The sequence below is a fragment of the Lichenostomus cassidix genome, chromosome Z (genome assembly GCF_008360975.1).
Source record: "Lichenostomus cassidix isolate B80296 chromosome Z, HeHo_3.0, whole genome shotgun sequence".
In the NCBI taxonomy this organism is placed as follows: Eukaryota; Metazoa; Chordata; class Aves; order Passeriformes; family Meliphagidae; genus Lichenostomus; species Lichenostomus cassidix.
The window spans coordinates 38,013,643-38,031,292 of record NC_139511.1 but is presented as its reverse complement, the minus strand read 5'-3'; the positions used below and the strand labels follow the sequence as shown (position 1 = coordinate 38,031,292).

At 39.0% G+C, this 17,650-nt stretch overlaps 1 protein-coding gene across 1 annotated transcript in view; it reads left to right on the top strand.

The window, feature by feature from the left end:
- NTRK2 (neurotrophic receptor tyrosine kinase 2) overlaps positions 1-17,650 on the top strand; it is a 199,743-nt gene that overhangs the window by 96,198 nt on the left and 85,895 nt on the right. The window lies entirely within an intron of this gene.

Sequence of the window (17,650 nt, the reverse complement as noted above, 5' to 3'; positions counted from 1 at the left end):
TGTATTTTACACATATGCTCTTGTATCATCATCCATTTAAAATATGATTTTGGAACTGATTTGATGTATCCTGAGTATCTGGAAGAAGAAGTCTCAATATAAAGGTAATTTCTTTTTATAGGAGAAGCTTTCAGTAAGACATCTGTTACAGGTAAATTCTGATGTTGATTAACCTGGTAGATACAACTATTTTAAAGAAATTATTCGAACAATAAAAAATGTTAGATTCTTGAAAATGCCAAATAGAGGAACATGCTGAGCTTGTGATGTGTTTGATTTTTTTTTTTTGAGTGGTAGCAAGCTTGCCATTGAAATACTGTAGCTTAAGGTTTTCAGACGCAGCAGACCAGGAAGTTATTATCTAGGGAGAAGAATCAGAAATGGAGCTGAATAAAGGCAAAAATGAAAATAGCCATTTACACTGCCTGGGAAACTAGAATGTCAACACTATAAGAAATAAAAAAGTCTCAATATTCTGGATAATCCAAATTAGTGTAAAACTGAAAACAAGGGTTTATTTTTAATTAATATAAATTACAACTTAACAGTATTGTTGTAGAAATTTTTATTTTGTTCTTTTAAATGAGACAAAAAGATATAGCTTGTATTGGAAATGTGTATCTTCAGATACTGTAATTTTAATTTACTGTGATAATTAAAATACTCCAAGAATAAAAAGTTAATTTCACAGGTTAGTTTATAGTTGTTTTACTATTTTAAAACTTAAATTAATTCAAATATCACTTTTCAGCTTGAGTAATTAATATTTCTTCCTTAATTATATTAGTAATCAGGCTCTAAAGCAAAAATACAGAGTACATAATAATCAGTTCTTTGTGTTTTGCAGTTTCATGTGAAGGTTGCAAAACATCACAAAATGCTGAGTGATGATATATGTGTATTGCCTTTCAATTATACTGAAAGAATTTTTGGCAATGTGTTTTTACCTATTAGAGGCAAATACACTGTGCAGTTTTCTTAAATAAATGTAAGTAAAGAGAATAGAAAGGTGTATGTGAAAGACAGATTAAAAATTATTTGGATTGGAGTTCTTGCTCTGGTAATTTAAAAAATTTACTTTAAAGAGTACGTGTTTGTTTTATTTATGCAATTTGCTTTTCTACTGTAATTTTCAAATTCATACTTTATTCACATTATGCCATTTTCTTATGCCATTATTGTGTCTTCAGTTGTCTGCGTAGCAAACTTCAGATCTAGTTCCCTAATACATTGTGACTTTAATCAGTAAAATCCCAAATAGTATCTCATAGTAAGTTAGAATATGAATGTGGCTGTGTCTTTTATTACCTGTATTTACTGCCGCTGCATAGAAGTACTGTTTTATTTATGTGCTCAGAAGGAGAAAAGTATTTAACTGGTTGTTCTAGCCACAACACCTTCCCAAGGTAGCTGATATGCAGAACAAAAATATGCAAATGTGTGTTGGGAACCACGTATCGATGACAGCTTGGCCTGGGGCAGGGAGGGATGCACAACCACAGCCACAGATCGTATTTCCATAATAACCCCTAATAGCTCATGTTAGATACTAGAACCCAGGGGGCGGAAGGTGGTGAAACTGCAGATGGGCAGTTGGCTGTGCAGTTTCTTGATGACTAGTGTGTTCCACTGAAGAGTCACCATGTTTTCCTGTTGAAGGGTTTTAGCAAAATTTCACTGTCTATGGTACTAAAGTAGATGATGCCTCAGGAATGGATGCGTCATCCCTGCCTCAGGGAACAAGATCTAAGAAAACAGTTAGTTCTAAATAAACTTCTGTCTGAGGGCTGGGTGGCCTTTCTTTCCTTTTTTTCTCAACCCATGCTGAGTATTTATGATGTCTTTAGTCCAGGAAACATACCAGCATAGACCCTGCTGCCTAAACCAGAATCTCACTCTCTTTTTCTAGAAATCAGCCATACAATCAATTTTAATGCTTCCTTATGAGACCTAGCCTGATGCTGAGGTCAGAGCTTGTAAATTAGCTCACAATTTTCATACCCAGATGTCTCAGAGAGAGGATCAGTAGGGTAAGCCGTGTCAGAGATTCCTGATGCACTTTTTTCTATGCAATCAGTGCATAGTCATAAAAAAGTTGCTTCATCTGTGTTTGATGTCTTAAAAATCCTAGGAAAAATCCAAGGGCTGTATGTACCTGTACAGATTAACTATCAGAACTAGAAAAAATTTTGAAATCTTGGTAAGTCTATGCTTTGTAGACAAAAGCATTTATGTAATATTTCCATTTTCATTCAGATTCAAAACTCTGTATGCTGCTGTAAATATGAAAGTAAGAAAGAATATCATCAATGTTGGCTTCCTCCTGGTAAGCCCCACTCATTGAGTTTTCCATTAATGTCAGGTGATTAGGTGATCTAGGAAGTCAGTTTCACTCTTAGTTTTCTTTTCTATGAGTCAAAAGTAATTTTTTGGCAATCTGAGGTACTACCTGTGTGTTGTAATGTAACTGACTGTCTTGGTGAAGTCTGTCTCTGGGTACCAAGTAGCCCATTGACAGATCTCTCAGTCTCTGATGGGTATTGTGAAGGCTTCTGCATGCAACTCTGTTATTACTAATTGCTTAGGTGGATAATTTTTAAGTGCATTAAGTGTTTTTTAAATGGAACCCAGACCATCAACTCTGCATTTGTCTGCTTATGAGAGCATGAATCAAAATAAGGTAAGTTGGCTGTGATTTGCCTGAGCATTTCCTTTCTCCAGGCATTCAAGTTACAGTTTTTGAAGCAGAACATGCTAAGACCAATCTTCTACTTTCTATGTGGTATAACAGGTTACCTTTTCCCATATGTCGGCATTGTTTTTCCCTTGGGAGTTTGCACAATCTCTTTCCAGGTAAAGAATCACACTTTATCAGACTTCATCAATGTCTCAAAAAAAGTGTGAAGAGCCACATCCCTCTTCAAGAGAAAGGCAAAGATTTACTGTGCTTTTTCTTTCTGATGAAGATGCCAAGTTTTTTTTGCCAAGCAGTTTCCATTGCTTGCTGCAACTTCACACTTTGTTGGAATCCTAACGTGTATATAATGCTGTTGTTCTTGAACTCAACTGCCTTGGGACCCAGGTGAAGTTGTCACCTGTCATTAGGAGGTGATGGTATGGCCTCTGGAATCAGTTGCTCCTAACTGTGAGGGTCTAACATGGTTTTGCTCCTGGGTTCTGGTCTGAACATGGTGGGAGTAGCTGTAACCCCTAGTGATGTGTAGATGGCCCACATGACAACAGTTTGATCAGTGATTGCCAGGGGACAGCTACTCATGCCAGGAAAGGGTCACCATTGGCAGAGGAAGATGAGAGGCTGAAGACTCATGGCAGAGAGACAGTTACCCTGTCATCAACCAAATCAGAAAGAGTTTGATTGTCTCTCAGAGCAGGGTGAAAATTCCAAAAGCCATTTTTTTCCATTTGGAGACATGCAGGTGTCACTTCAGGTGCCATAAATCAGGCACTATGAGATTTATTTTTCACGTACAGAGTATGAATGTAAGTTTAACTCTCTCCATTCATAAGGTTTTCCACCTGTTACAGAATGTAAAGGGTCTGTGCCAATGCTTGTCTGGTTACACTAGAGCCCTGCCTCTCACCCCAGACAGAGCACAGCACAGTATTCCAGTGTAAAACAAATCAGAGGTGTTTATTCAGCTGAGGTTTTTGTCATCACTGCAGTTATGGATGAGAGAAGTATGCATGTGTGTGTGGTCTTACCTGAAGTCACATCTTGCTCTTACTCAAATTATGTTATCTGTTTCAGGATCCTAGGAAGGCCTGCTAGAGGACCACATTAAATTGTCCCTGAGTAATGTGTAACTGCTTTCTTTAGCATCCCTAAAATGTTTTGTCGTTGCTGCCTACACATCACAGTTGCAAGTACGGAGTTTGTGCAGCCCGATTCTCCCATGTCTTTCCTTGCATGTCATTTCTGTTTATACCATGTAGCTGTAAAACATTGACAGATCTATCTGTCCTGCAATGAGTGTATCTGCATTGGATGCAAAACCATGAGGTATACAAAATCAATAGGGACTGAGAAAAGTATGAGTCAGATCCTTTAACCAATTCACATCAGCTAAGGGACTAAGTTACATAGTCATTTGTAGGTACTACTACTTCCTACTGTTTGGGAATCGTAAATTTTAAGGCTTGAAATTCACTGTTAACATTTGAAGGAGTAAACATCCATTTTAGGTCCTGCCAGACACTTAACATGAAAAGGAAATGCAAGCTAATTGAAGCAACGCAATTTTAATTCCAAAACTGTAAGGTGTTTGTGGTGTTTAATCCATTATATCCAGATTTCACGTAAGATCTGTATTTATGTATAGTTTCAATTTTTTTCTACAAAATCATTTTAGGAGATTATGTAGGTGTAAAATAGTGCTATATATTGCAGTTTTAGTCATGTGTTACTAACACGGTTGATAAAGTAACTAATTTTTTTACTACTAGTATTGAATTAATTTATGTGTGTTATATACTTGGAAACTTGCTTTCGAATCCAGATCAGTAAGTTTAATTCAGCAGGGTTGTCTTATTTCAAATTCAGGACTCCAGTGTCTCTATGCTGGTAAATGAATCTCTATTGATCTTTATTTTGCAAGGGATGGTGGTCTCTAGACCACCATGTATTTTTTTCATTAAGAATTTTAAGAAATGTCCCTAAGTGTGAATATTAGGTAATTTTTTAGCTTGGAAGTCTGAAACTAAATTGATGCCAGATGGCATTGCTAGTGAGACAAAAGGTCAGAAATCTGTTGTAATCATACTCTTAAAAATGAGGTTTCATTTAAAAAATGAATCCATAGTGACATGTTGTTTTGTCATAAAAATTTAAATAGGTGAGTAGCTCAGGACTTAATATTTGCATCATTTTTGTGGACAGGTTAGATAACTTAGCTAGTTTAGGTTGTTATATCTTTGTTCCTTGGGTACTGCTGCTGCATCATGAAAACACGAAGAAATTGGTTTGTAAACTAAGAAAAGTTATTATTGTTTTAACAAATCAAAATCTAATGCCTCTGGAAACTCCTGGCAAACAAAACCATCCCAAATGCTCAATTGAGAAACCATGTCCTTTTTTTTGAAAGAGTTTCTGTATCCATTTAAGGTAATATGACCAAGTGGAGGCCAGTAAAACCTGAGAACCCCCAAGAAAGGGCAGCATCCCCTCCCTGCAGAGACAGGAACTCTCCTAGAGAACAGCAGGCTCCTCTGGTTGCTGGCCTGGTCCAGCCACCCCTGGCAGAACCTCAGTGAAGCTGTTATGTGTTGACTGCTCCCTGCCATCTACCTTTAGAGTTGTCTTACCTGTGGCACAGAGTCTAACTTAAAGTCTCCCAAAGGCACATGTGCCCAGGCATGCTCCAGGTGCTCGAATGGAGTTTATAAGGCCACTTTTTTGTGGTGATGAGCTTGCTACACTCCGTCCAGCTTGTGCTGTTTGCTAGGGATCCGGGCTTGCTGCCCTGCTATTTCCTGCCTCTTACTGGGCCTTACAGAGGAGAAGGGAAGGGATATATTGCAGGAGGGATTCACTTCTTCTGGCTTCCAGACCAGCATTAAGCACCCTCCAGCAAGATGGCTTGTTTGCCTCACATCTATCTCTTCCCTGCAAGTGCATGTGACTGCATGACTGAAAGGTGAAAGAACAATATCTTTCTAATTTTAATAGTCCCAGAAGCATAATAATGAAAATCTAGCTCTGTAGCTTTTACATGTCTGATAGCATGCAGCAAATCACATTGTCTTTAATTCTCTTCCTGTCAAAACTCCCACTGACTTCCGTGCAAGTTTTGTCTGAGCATGACCATTTCTCGGCAAGAAACAGGAATGGATATTACAGATTTTCAGTTAAACATTAGGAAGACATGAAACTAACATTCTCTATCATCTAGTAGTACAAATGTGGACAATTACCTTTTTGGCATTGTCTTGTGGGAATAGTACAGATTAATTGCTTTAACCCATTCCTAACATAATTCATGTACAGCCATGTATTATAGATGCTACCTTTCAGTGACATAACTAAGTGCCACAAATAAGTGCCACAGCAACAGAAGACTGCATTTGCCAAAAAGGTTGCAATCATTCTTAATAAAAAGACAGCAGTCTTAATTCCACTCTCATTCATAGGAATTTTAAACCATTGTCAATATAATAACTTACTCCTGGTTGATATTAAGGGGAAGGGAATTAGACTCTTGGTATTGCTACTTCACTTTATCTGTTCAAAGGCTTTCATGCTTCATGTTTGGTTTGACTCTTTCACCCTATCTCTGCATTTGCTTTTCTTTACGTTTGTGATGAACTACCTCATTGGAGTGCAGCACATTATATTGGGGTTAAAGAAAAAAGAAAACCTACATCATCTGGCAAAGAGATGTAAGGTGTATAAAAATCATTGTGGGAAAACGGATTCTTTCTAAAGACTGTGAAAATTAAGAACTTGGAGTTTACTGAAATTATAGTACAAATGTGGCAATATACAGATAGATGGATAAATCGGTTAGATAGATAGACAGGGAGACAGAGAGATATGGTACAGATCTCTGGTGACTCCAGAGCCTGAAATACTAATTATACTCCTTCACTGAAATACAGTTCTTGGTTATCTAGTACTGGTGTGATTGAATTGAGCGTGGGCATTTTTCATGCACATGGGAAGTGCACGTGTCTGCCTTTTGCAGCTTGGTCCTGTGAGACCTGTTTGTGTGTTACTATTGCAGATGCCAATTTTTAATGTAGTCCAGTGAACAGAGGATGTGGCTGTGCATGGTTTGCGCTTTTGGTTTTGTTTTTTCATTTTCTCTGAGGGCAAGAAGATTTTTGCAGATCAGTTCAGCGATACACTAGTTAGGAAAGTTTATAAGGTTATCTACTTCAATTGGTGCCAGTATTCTACATGTGTTCATTAGATTTCATGTGGAATTGCAAAACCATTTTCTTCTGCTTTATGGTATTTGCTTTTAATGGTGATCAGGAATAAGGCTGTGCTTTAGCAGTTCCTTTTTGAGAGTATTTGATTTTCATGCAAATCTGTTCTGATAAATCTGTTGCTAAGAAACAACCATGACTGAATTTTTGATAAAAGAGGAAGCTAGACTGAAAATAAATGAATGTCATCCTAAAATACTTGAATTTAACAGGTACTAATGCTGTTTAATTCTAACATAAAAATTACAACATCATAGGAGACCATGTTGGTTTTGTAAAAAGAGAGGATAGATTTACCAGGTGGTCAAGAGAGAATCACTTAGGAGATAGTGAAACTTTTTATAGAAGAAGTGAGTAAATAAACAGAGGACACCCATCAGAAAAATGCTAAGAGATATTGGTAAAATATTCAGAAGCAGTAGAAGAAGCAGAAGTAATTTATAAAAATGTTATGGATAAAGAGAAATGCTGCTTCATTCAGAGCCCTGAAGAACAGAAGTAGTGATGCTTCCAGTGTTTCAGCAAAACCCCATTGTGGTGTCCTGACCAATTTCAGAATTAATGCATCCATTTTCAAATCAACAAAACTGCCAGAGTTTGTAGCATGGCTGGTTTTGAGATGGCTGATCCAGCTGATATGTTGCAAATAGATTTGAGTATGCAGCATTTTTCTGCTTTCCATAACAGCAATTTCAAGGAAAGCTGGCAGGAGAGAGGTGACAGGAGGAATCTCCAACAGATGAGACATCATGTGGCAGGGAGGAGGAGGTGTCTGTAAATGGTGGTAGAGGTTTATCATAGAGAAGCAAGACAGTCAATTTGTGCAGCTAATCCTATAGCTTGTGAGTGATACGCTGGGACAGAAATTTGACATGTTCCCTTTCTATGTATGAGTGTCATTTGCTCCACTGTATTAATTTTGAATCTTCATTTGAAGAGGATTTTGAGTATGTAAACTTCACTGCCTTAGGAATTGTGCTTGGGGAAAGAAAGGTGCTGTTGGAAGGCAATTCTGCATCTTTGATTTGAAGATGTTTTGGCAAGGATATTCCTCTAAACAGCCTGTTCAGCTTCCTACCATCTCCAAAGGTGAACTGTTCCTTAAACAGTGTCCCAAAAAGGCTAATCGAGCATAATCCAGAAATTTATGAAAATGGAAAATGATTGCTTTTCTTTCCCTTGTGATTTCTTAGATGTGCACAGAACAACCAAGTACTAGAGTGGGTCTGCTGGTAAGACTGTTCCAAATACTTCACCTGTGTATCACATGTATTTTTCATGACATGTGAATGCTAGGTACCAAAATCTTCACAGAAGAAGATCCTTGCTAGTCTCTTAGTGGCCAGCAAGGTTTTCTGAGCATGGCCTGTGATATGTTTAAAGGCCTGGGGTGTGTATAGTCGCTGAGTGCTTTGGGGACAGGCTCCTGCTGAAATGGCTGCTGTTGTACAGACACAAAAAGAATCAGTTTCACTGTTGCTAAGTAATCTAATAGAAATTTGAATAAAATGTTAGGCATTAATATTCAGGAGGGAAAGTTAACTCTCTCTTGATTTGTGCTCACTCGGGGCTAGTTTTGGACAACCTGTCTTCTGTGCCGAAGTCCTCTGCCCTTCCAGCAGCTCTTTTCCAAAGGCCAGCTACTACCTTTGCAATACATACAAAATTTGGGCCATCATTGCCCAAAGCCTGTTCACCTAAGGAGAGAGCAAAATACTTGACAAAGAATAGATGATAGAGTGGTAGTTCACCAGCTTCTCATGCCCTCCTCTTCACATGTAGGTAGACCTCTGTGTTTCATTTTTAAGACCTGTTTTCCCAGATGGGAAGTGTTTGGAGATGAAGAGGAGGCAGTCCACATCAGTGCGAGTTCCAAACAGCTCTAGCTGGGCTGAAAGAGCATCTCAGTGGGAGCTTAGTAAACAGCAAAACCAAACTTCTGCAGATGTTGTTTACAATTTGAGCATGATGTTTGGCTTGATTTAGTTTTGCTTCTTTCTAGATTGTCAGCTTTAAGGTTAGCTAATGTGGTTGTAAATTATTTGGAAGCTGTTATGGCGGAATGCTTGTTGAGAACAAATTCAGAGGTATATTTCACTGTAGTGTTGACTTCATAACTCATGCAAATTTAGGGTCCTGTAATAATCTTGCACTGATAGAAAGTAAGAAATTATACAAGACTTTGTGTTACTGTGTCATGTAATTAACACTTCCCCTAATGAAAGTTGTTCAGAAACAATGAAGAGAAATATCCCAGTGAAATAAATTGTATGTAAAGAATGCTGTTAACTGATGTGTGCTCCAGTAGAATAACCCACTGTGTAGTAGAGCACTGATGTTCTCGCCCAACTAAACTTGTCTTTATTCTGCAAGCTGGAAAAGTGGCCTGCTAGATATATTGAAATATATGTATTTCATTGAGATAGGATGTGTATTTGTTGAGCTCTGGGCTTCCTTCTGTTCTGAATAGGCATAAATTAACATTTGAAGGTGTTTCCCATAAGATCACTCAAGGTCTACCTTTTTGTCATTATGGAAGGTTAGGGATGAAAGAAGGCCTGGGAGATTCCTCCCTATCCTAAATCTTTATCAACTATACCTGTGCATTTTCCAAGATACGTTTTTCCTCATGTGGTCAGAAGTGGAGATTTCTGAGTCTTTTATGAGCAAGTCCAGTGCCTGAGGAGGCAAAGTTTTTACCTTAGTCTTTCTTAATGCACTTCTGTCAGTGAAGCTTTTGTTCCTGTTCAGCAAAAGCATGCAACAAAAATTGTACCCATGCAGTGGAAGGCTATCCTTGTGTACCTCCTCAGACCTTGGTTATGGAAAAAACGAATCTTAATTCTTCAGCTTTTTGTTGGGTCTTTGAGTATTTCTAGATTTTTCCATATTATATTTTCATCTGATGTGCTTGAATGGAAGAGGCCTGTAGATAGTATATTTGTGCTTCAAAGAAATAATCATTGAGGCTTAAAAAAAATTGAATAGCGTCATTAGTAATGCTCTTTTTTTTTCCTTGAAAAAAAAAAGCACACAGTCAAATACAAGTTTAAAATCTGGGAGCTTTTCTCCACAATCTAGTGTGTCTGCCATACCATCTAACTATGTTGAACTAAACAGACTTTGGAAAATTATTCCAGTTAACTACTCTAAATAGCTTCATTGTTCTCCCAGGTAAAGACTGACAACCAAAGCAAAATGTGGAAAATTTTATTGCTTCTGTACACTTTGTGTCTTTTAGACAACAGACAACCTCATTCCCAGTCCTAGGAATGGGAATGCTAACACTTAGACTATTTATGAGAATTCTGGAAGGAAGCAGTTGTTAATTAAATAGTTCTTAAACGAAACAAAAGGCAACAAGGATTTAATATGAGTTGAATTTTTTTTTTGCTTGATGCCAACAAGTACATTCCTGCTGATCTTTTTTATTATTGTGGTGATTTTTCATGGTAGTATTTTTGAAGGATTGTAATTTTACCCATATTTCCAAGATATCCAAGCCTGCAGGTGACTATAATGAATAGACCTGATGATCTATATTAAGAAAAAGATAAATAATTTTTCTTACATTCTTTTACATATTCTGCTGCCATGTATCTTTAATTCTCTGGCTGATGGATTCATATTGATTAATATGCTGCATCCCAGATAGATTTTTTTCTTAGGTCTGTGTTTCATTTGACTACCAACAATGAGAGGCCATAAATTCCTCATTCGTCATCATAGAGCACATCATCTGAGCTGCAGATACTGCAAATGTGTCCATGAAACAGTGGACAGTTGCATAGCTACCATTCATCCCATATCCAGAGGAAGGCTATGAGTCCCAAAGGGCTCCATGGTTCAACAGCTGGGGCTGCCAGTTCCTCCCTGGTTCAGGTTGTGACTTTGACAGAGATCCCACCTGAAGTGCGGGGTTATTCAGTGCCAGAATGCTCTTCCTGTTGCCTCCAAATGGGAAATAATAGTAGCACATAGCTCATAGTGGATGATCTGTGAGGATTTATTGGTTATGGTGCATATGAATGTGACAATGCATGCCAGATTGCAGTGGTTAGATCTGCAACACAAATGCCTTCCATTCTGACTCAGAGGGAAAAAGAAATAGGCAATCTTTGTGATGCAGGCTGAGGTTTTGCTGAGGTTTTGCTGCAGGTGTCCCAGGGGAGAGCTGGCCCTGGAGTGAAGGCAGGGCAGAGGGGTTAGGCACCTTTCATCATGTACAGACAATACTAGCAAATTCAGTATATATTAGAGACCTCATTCTGTTTCCTACAGGGCTTTGTGGTGCTGCAAAGGAGGTTTCTTGGGTGAACTGTCTTGCCAGTCTGCCCCAGACCAAGATACCAGTGACTTTATCCCTGCACTCTGTGGATTGCATGACTTTCAAGAGTGACTTACATTATGAAGGGGTCCCCTAGGCTATTCTAGAGAGTCCTCCCTTGCAAAAACAATTGCTCTAGGCTTGTGTGGGAAGGGATGCAGGAATACACGCATACAGGGAAATATATTTGAGGTTGTGAGGAGAAAGGCAGCTGAAAGGAAGACTGGGATTTTTTCACAGTCACGCACCAGAATGAAACCCAAGCAAACAAATATGCAGCTGTGGTTCTTAGATTCAAAGCCACAACAAAAAGCCCTGATGAAATATTGAGTAGCTAAAATCTGTGCATAGTCATGTCAGTGGAAATTACCCAGATTGTGTGTTTGTTCCTCTCTAGAGTAGCTAGGCATTTGAAATAAGTTTTCCTGCAAGATAAACAAGTGTTTTAAGGCAAAGGCATCTTGACACCTAGCAACACTGAAAATTTGGTACTGTAAAGCCAAATGACATACCTGTTATTTCATTAGACTCAAAGGTATGTATTACTTAAATTATTCCATGTGGGAGCAAAGATAATCCAATGCTGTAGATCTTTCATCTTCTTGTGAAGCTGCAATAAAGGAGAAAAAACTAAACATTGATTTTTTAGATGAAAACAAAGGCAAACTACCTTTTATCCTTGATCACCCAAATGAAACAGTACATTGAATTGGTGTGGTTTGACCATGATTTTCAAACTAATGTCTTCACTTTGTTTTGCAATATTTGTAAGTGAACAGACTCGTAAGGACTGCTTCTTGAATTTAAACTCTGATTTTCAGCTCTCCTTTGAGAGGCCTTCAACGAGCCTACTTCTGTTACTCAGAGGATGTTAGAAGTGCATGCTGATAGGGAACAGAGATATTTGTCTGCTGGATGGGAGGATGTTCCCCAGCTCTCTGTTAGGGTTCTCCTAACTTCCTGGGAGCATTGTCTTGGATGGGAACTGAACTTCTTGGGCAGCGTCAAAAGGTTTTTCTCATCTCATATGTCAAGAAGCAACCAAGTACAAGCTTAAACAAGCACTCGTGGGTGTAAATCAGTTAAACAGATTGATGATACCTGTCAGAAGATGTGAAATTATTTATCCACTAAACACCAAAGCCTGGCAAGTCTCTGTTTTCTGAGTCACAGGCTTAATGTGTAACAGTGTGGTTTCTGGCTCAGTGTGCTGTTCTGGCGTAGAAACGTGCACTCTGCTCTGTGAGGAGCAATATGCTTTAGCAGGATGGACTTGGGTTTAATGCTGTTTAGAGTGATCTTGTAGGTTTTTTCCACCACAAACAAAGGAGGTTTGACCCCCTAATATCCATTCTGCGACTGAGTATGACAGTGGCTGTAGACATGACTGCACAAAGGCCAAGATTAATGGCTGTTTTCTGGGTAGCTGGCAGGGATGGGCATGTGAGACAGGAAAGGTCAGTTGGAAGGTGAGTAGAGGCAAGATGTGCTATTGCTCCACACAGCTGGACTGCTGACAAAACATGGGAGTGCTTTGCCTTGAGCTTTCCCCCTCATTACAAGCATTGGAAGCTGCAAAGCAAAGACCATAGTTTTAATAAGTCCATTCTAGATTTGCAGAACAATCTGACTTGACTTTGAACAGCTCCACCAAGCAAAACAAGTCTGAACTTGTTTCTCTTTGGAAGCTTGTGCAGTATTTTGGTTGGTTGGTTGGTTGGTTGGTTGGTTGGTTGATTTTTGGGCTTTTTTTCTCTTGTGTTCTATTTACACCTTTTAATTCAATTCCCTATATTCAACATGATGCATTTTAAGAGACCAATGGTATAAAATAGTGTTTCTATAACTGCATTGCTTTCTGTTGTGCTGGCTTTCATATCCGGTCCAATAGAATTGTAGGAGCATGATTTGCTACTGCAGTTGCATACAGCTGCTGAACTTGGGAATACAAAGGAATATTTGAAGTAAAACTTAGCACCTTAGTCAGAAAAAAAGTGTGCCAAGCTGTGATTGATTAGTTGTCTTCCTGAGGGAGTAAAAGATAAGATCGCAATTTTTAAAGTAAAGCTAAAAACGTACCTGTTCTGGTGAGAGAGTTGGATCTTGCCTTGATAACATGAAGAACTGAATATCTACTCTTGCTGAAGCATAGTTCATTTTAATCATGCAGAAAATAGTATCTAAATATCTACAGCAAATATGGGAATCTCACGTGACAAGAAATCTTGTGTAACGGCTTTTCAGAACAATGTATTTAACTAAAGAAAAAGTACACCCCTCCCTAAAGGAAGAAGAGAGTAGATTCAGTATGGCCTTGTAATTTAGCAGAGGTGATGCTGACTGATGTGACATACATTCACTATCCTGCTTTTAACTTGATGGTGTGCTGTTGCCATGTCTTGGCACAGACTAGTCCTTGTTCCTAGGGTAACTAAGAGCCAGTGCTAGTGAAAGGTCCATTGAGAAACCATCCTAGCAGTCAGCATAATTTTTCATGGAAGGAACGATGTTTATTATGGCATCACAGAACAAAATCATCTCTATAAATGCTGCATTTTATATGGGCTGCCTCCTAACAGTTGGTTAAATGGATGCATCCTTGGAAATACACAACTCCAACAACAAAGCTAAAATCAGGGGGGGTTTTGTGGTATTTATTATTCCTATTGTCTTCCAGTGTGCCTGAGCCATTAGTAGTGACTTCAGGGATAATTGGAGTGATGTGTGTTGCATAGGTGTTGTGCAAATGTAGCCCCAACAAACAGCAGTGTAGATAGGTCTTGGTAACATGCATGTTAAAACTGCATTAACTCTGATGGTGATAGGGGTATAATGACCCATAGAATGCAGTCACTGAATGGCTTGGGTTGGAAGGGACCTTAAAGGGACCTTAAAGTCACCTAGTTCCAACACTCCCTTACTGCGGGCAGGGACACCTTTTATTAGACCAGGCTGTTCAGAGATCCATCCAGGATCCATCTTGGACACTGTGAAGGATGGGGCATCCATACCTTCTCTGTGCTAGTGTTTTGCCACCCTCACAGTAAAGAGTTGCTTCCTAATATCTAATTTAATCATACTGTCTTTCTGTTTGAAGCCATTGCCCCTTTTCCTATCACTACATACTCTTGTAAAGAGTTTTGCTCCATCTTTCTTGTAGGCTCCCTTCAGGTACTGAAAAGATGCAATTAAGTCACCCTGAAGCCTTCTCTTTTGCAGGCTGCACAATCCAGATTTTCTTAGCTTTTCTACCTGTCATGAAAGGCTGTATATAATAATTATGAATCTCCTTTGCTTGTCCAAAAATGTCAGCACACCTTGAAAACAATAACATAAATTTTATTTCTTAACCTAAGGAAACTCACTTTTTTTTGGCATCACCAAGGCCAAGGACACACACTGTTGAAGAGATAGCACAGTTCTCCTTGGGATATGCAGTAGAAGAAGTTTGCTGTTTCTGCTTGTCCCCATATTATGTGCCAAGGGTAATTCCCCACCTAGTTCTTGGAGGAATTTTGATTTCATTACAGTTCATCAGTTTCAAATATAATTGATTTTCTTACATGCCACAATTTTTTTAGAGAGCTGCTGGGGTTTTTTGTACACAAAAGGATTTTTTCTTGAGCCTAGGTGATGCTGAATGGACAAGTCTTTAGCTGAATATCAAATAGAAGTGGAATTCGTCCCTGTGGTGTATAGTCCACATCTTCCCCAAAGCAGGCCACAGTTTCTTGTCTGGCTCCAACTTCTGTCTTCTTAAGAAAAATTGTCTAAAAATGAAACCAAGGGAAGATTCTGGGCAGCACACTGGAAGGTGGAGAAGGTCCCTGGAATTTTCTTAAAAGCTTAACCCAACTGTGAGTCTGCTCTTGGCAATACCTAATGACTGCTGATAAGCCATGATTTTCACTCCAATCTATTACATTTTGGCTAAGATTTCCAGATTTCAGGTGTAAAACAAGAGTGTATTTTATAAAAACCAGAGGCAGTAATCAGTGACTGAGTGTAATTACCATACTTGTTCTGCCTTTGACAAGTAATTCAGTGACCGCATTTCATGTGAATGAAACCACACGCCAAGGTGCTCCAAGAAATTACCCCTCATTTTGAGCACAGAGCCCATTCACAAAAGGGCAGCTCTCACTTCTTCTCAGCACAAGTGATAGTCTCATCTTGCATCCCAGAAATGGCATTGCATTACTTGGATATCATAGCCAGCTGCAGGGCTGGTCTGTAACTGGAACGTGGAGTAGTGCATTCGAAAAATGAAATGTAACTTTCTGATGAGTAGATAGTCCAACAAATAAACAAATATGGAAATAGTCTATGTGCAAGTTTGCTCACATTGACAAAAAGGTCCCAGCAAAGCGGAAGTGTGAAAGGATATGAGCTCAGCTGCCTCTGATACACAAAAATTTCCATCTGATGAATTCTAATTGTCTTAATTAGAGAAGAAATAGACAGGAAATAGGATTTTTGAATGCAAACAGCTATTCACAAAGACCATGGCGTGAGATGTTTACTTGCCAATAAGTGAGAAGGATTGCAGAGTGATACAGCAGCAAAGCTCCTAGGGCTGAATTTTTCTTGATGTGTTTTGTACTGCCAGAGATTGGTCTGAAAATCACCTGATGTTCCAGGTTTTCCTTACCTACGTCAGAGAGCTGAATACACTTGGAACCTGCTTCATACCACAGAGAAGGCTAGCTTTTACCAGTTAGCCTAAATGAGTAGATTTACAGAACAATTGTCTGCTTTTCACCTGCAGCACTTTGCAGTTTATACTGGTTGAAAATAGTAGTTCACCACACAAAATTGCATCTTGAAGTACTGCAGAAATTATTCAATGAATGGACTGAGTTCCTAGTCATTATCCCACTTTAACGGCTAGTAATGGTCACTTTTCCTTGCCATCACTGCATGTATGCTGGAAGCAAACAATGACAAAAGAGCTGCCTCCTGTGTAGCAGAGAACAGCAGGACTGAAAAGGATGTAAAGACATGCCTCTATTAAGTTTCAGAGCCAAGAGAATTTGCCTGTTTGCTGTGAGAGAAGCGATTTGATCCTCACACTAAAGCTATATTAGTGTAAAAGGTTTTTGTTTTCCCAAGCAAGTGTGTATTAGTCAGCCTGCTTTTTTGGAGCAACAAGTTGAGACTCAAAAAGTTTTGAGATGTAAGAATGGCATCTACCAAAACCTGAATGCAGTTTTAAATGTGCTGCACTCTAATGCCTGTGCAAACAGCTCTCCTGCATCTAAAAAATGTGTTGTGACTTAACATAAATATCTTCTGTGCCATCTGAGTGACCCATGCCCACAATTTTTTAGGCTCTGCCTTCATTAGAGAAATCTTCACCAAAAACTCTTAATCCTGGCATCTTTCCCAGTGAAGTCAATCATGTGGGGATCTGGATGATCAGTAATGACAAAACCAGCCTTGGTATGAGTATTTCCCTTGATAAATTGCAGAGATCTAGGCTTTACTTACATTTGTTAACAGTGACTTTCCAGTGAAGTGCCAGGTATTTGAAAAATTACTTCTAGTGTTTCAGGCTGGGGGGGAAGTACTTTTTCAAACTATGAGAACATTTCCCTCATGCACCATTAAACCAACTGAGGAGAAAAAAAAGCAGGACAGGGGTGTGAATATGCTTGTGTCTCAGGATATAGGGTTGAATAGCCACATGCCAGAATATTTTATTGCTGTGTGCCATTCCATGTAATGATAAAGAAATTTTGTTAATGATACAGCAAGCCACAGAAGAGTAGGAGTTTCTTTAAAGCTGCCCTTTCTTTGCTGTGCTTGGGACTGTCCTTTTTTTCATCTTGTTTTTTAATTTTATGTCTGCTGCAGTGGATCCTGGTTGTCTTCTCCCGTGTCCTCAGTAATGTGCATTGAGAACCTGCTGGTGATCCCCATTCTCGCTCTCTCCTCCGCATTCCCTGTCTGTTCTGCAGACACAGATGCCATCTACGGGGCAGGTTACTCAGCTGTCTTACCTCTGCAGTGCTCCTTCTGTCCAGCCTAAAACTCAGTCTGGAACTCCAACATGTTGCAATGGGGTGACATGGAGTAAACACAGCTTTTTTTTGTCCTCAAGGTCTTCTCTGCTGCCCCCTTCTTTGGGAGGACATTTGCTCAACTTGTCACTGCTGCCCACAGGGTAAAGGCAGTTGTTTGTCTAAAGATGCCATTTCAGGACAGGCACTTCCACAAGGTGGTTTTTTCTATCTGTTTCTAACATAATCTTTTGATTGTTACAATTAAAAGATGTAAATGTCATCCCAAAACCCTTAGTTAATGTGGATGGAAAATGAAGTGAAATATGGTATGTGTGATCTCTCATGGCTCTTCAGTCAGGAGATTAGGCAA